Genomic DNA, 2,737 nt, shown 5'->3' with positions numbered 1-2,737 from the left:
GAGGTCGCCGAGCTTGACGTCGTCGGGTTCGTCGACGCGCTCGAGGACCGATCGTCCGCCGCGATGCGGGACCAGCGGTGCGCCGAGGAGGTCGGTGCCGGCGGTGCGTTCCAGGGCCTTCCAGTCGAGGGCGCAGATCCGCTCGTTCGTCGAGTAGAAGGCCGTCGGGACGGCGCCTTTGGACGACTCCATGTAGGGGTTGTCCAGCAGGAGCTCGCCCCGGACCCGCGTCCAGACGTCGTGGAGCGTGAACCAGAGACAGGCCTCGGTCCCCGCGATGCTCCGCGCGAGGAGCACGTCGCCCGTCTTCTCGTCGGTGACGAAGACGACGATGGGCGGCTCGTCGCCGAGGCTCTCGAAGCCGTCGTGCTCCCCGTCGGGCCCCCTCAGCAGCGGCGGGAAGCGGCCGTCGCCGACGGCGGCGTCCTCGCAGATCACCTTGAGGCGGATCATGCGCGGCCCGCGCTGGCCGAGGCGCAGCGGCCCGGGGCAGAGCACGTCCGAAGCCACGTCCCACTCCGCGGGCGCGGCGTCGACGATGCCCTCCGCGGTCGTCGCCGTGTCCGTCACGAGGTCGATGAGCCGCCGCGCGAAGGACTTGCGCAGCGGCGTCGCGGCCACGACCAGGCGCGTGACGCGCGTCTCGTTCTTGCTGACGTACATGGCGACGAACTCCGAGATGGTCATTCGCCGGAGCACGTTGTCGACGTCGAGGCGCGAGATGACGTCCTGCACGACGAGGTTCCCGGGCATACCCCGCACCTGGACCTCGAGCCGCAGGCTGCAGTCCTCGTCCTGGTCCGCGGCGAGGCGCCCGCCCTGGAGCTCGAGGTGCACGAGGTGCGTCCGCCGCATCCGCCGCGCGAACGCCGCGGCCTCGGCGACGGGGATCGTCGGCCGGACGCGCTCGTAGACGCCGTCGATCTTCCGCGCAGCGTCGAAGGCGGCCACCACGGCGTCGCGGTCGAGGCTGCACGGTTCGCAGGCGACGTAGACGCGCGCGGTGTGCGCGTCCTTCGGCTCGAAGGGGAACGCGCAGATGAGCGCGCCGAGCTCGCGGACGCTCCCGGCCCAGCGCCGCCCGCCGAGCTCGACGCCCCGCGCCGTGAGGGACGCGAAGCCCGGCGGCGACGCGGCGATGCCCGCCGACTCGTCCGTGACGACGACGACGAGCTCCGCGCCGGCGGTATCTGCTTCTTTGAAGACGATCTCGCAGTCCTTGCACACAAGGCGCGACCGCGGGACCGGCGCGCAGGTCGCGCCGCGCTCGCTCACGTAGGCGACGGCCTCGGGTGGCACGGCGACGCCCAGGTTTTTCTTCCAGTCGTCGACGACCCACTGGATCGTCTGCGGCTTTGCCAGCGCGAAGTTGTGGTGTCGCCGCCGCCCGTCGCTCTGAGTGTACTCGAGGATCACGGCGATGTCCGATTCCGGGAGTTCGAAGCGAATCCCGCAGTCCTCCTGCACGAGGCGCGACCGCGGCGCCGGCACGGGCGCACCGCCGCGCGCGCTCACGTAGGCGACGGCGTCCGGCGGCACGGCGACGCCCTCGCCCCTCCACGCGTCGACGTACCACGCGATCGTCCGTAGCTGCGGCTGCTCGTGGATCGCGAAGGCGATCGCCTCCCGCGTGCCCGCGTCGGTCCACTCGAGGCGCAGGAAGGCGCTGGACGCCATCGGTCCAGGCTACTTGTACTCCATTCTACTCCATCGGGCCTCTCCGGGCTGCTTTCTTGGGCGACGGTGCCGCAATGTTGAACGTCGCCCTCGCGATTGCAGTGCGCTCAGTACGAGTCGCGTGTGTAGCAGTCAGTCGTCGCGAGACGCGTGAGGATGGCGCGCGCGTGCCTGCGCCTCGTGCTCCTCGCCGCGGCCCTGCTGCATTCCGTGTGCGAGGAGGCCGAGGTCGAGGTCGTCCTCGCGATCAACGTCGACGAGCAGACGCAGAAGGACTTCGTAGTGCCCGCCGGCCAGCAGCCCGAGGGCGCGGCGCTCATCTTCTGCGGCGACGTCATCGGCACGGACGCCGCGCAGACGGAGCAGCTCGTCGACTGCGTCATGGAGCTGTCGAGCCGCGCGCTCGTCGAGCGCGTGCGCCGCGCGCTCCCCGCGGACGCGCAGCTGCCGCCGCTCGACCTCGAGATCAAGCTCGACGAGGCGGGAAACACGGCGACGTTCTCCCACGACGGGGCGCGGCCCATCGGCGACGCCGCCGTCGCCTTCTGCGCGGAGCTCGTCGAGGAGCCCGCGGAGAAGCCCGTGGTCAAAGACTGCGCGGCGAACATCGTGTCCTCCGCGCGGCGGAAGGTCATCGAGGCGACGGTCGCGGCGGAGGTCCAGGAGCGACGGAAGACCATCGACGACCTCGTGCGGTCCGAGCTCTAGGCTCGTCGCGCGCGGGTAACTACCTTAGAAGACGCGTCGATCGAGGCCCGACTCCAGAGCGGCTCGGGGGCACTCGCTCTGCGCGGATCCTGCTCTTAGTACTGAGCGTCTTAATTAACGCCGGCGGTGCAGGCCCGTCGCGTGGCCCGTGTGCTTCGCGTGGACGCGGTGGTGGTCGGGCTCCGGCGCGGGCGCGGGCGCGTCCGGCGCCGCGCCGGTCTCGATGAGCGCGGCCCACGCGTCCTCGCCCGGCGACCGCGCCGACGCCGGCGGCGCGGGCGCGGTCTTCTCCGGCGGCGGCGGCCGCGCGGCCGCCCGGATCGCCGCGAGGTCCGCGCCGAGGCCCTCGAGC

This window comes from Aureococcus anophagefferens (genome assembly GCF_000186865.1).
Source record: "Aureococcus anophagefferens unplaced genomic scaffold AURANscaffold_17, whole genome shotgun sequence".
In the NCBI taxonomy this organism is placed as follows: Eukaryota; class Pelagophyceae; order Pelagomonadales; family Pelagomonadaceae; genus Aureococcus; species Aureococcus anophagefferens.
Note: the sequence above shows the minus strand (reverse complement) of the source record.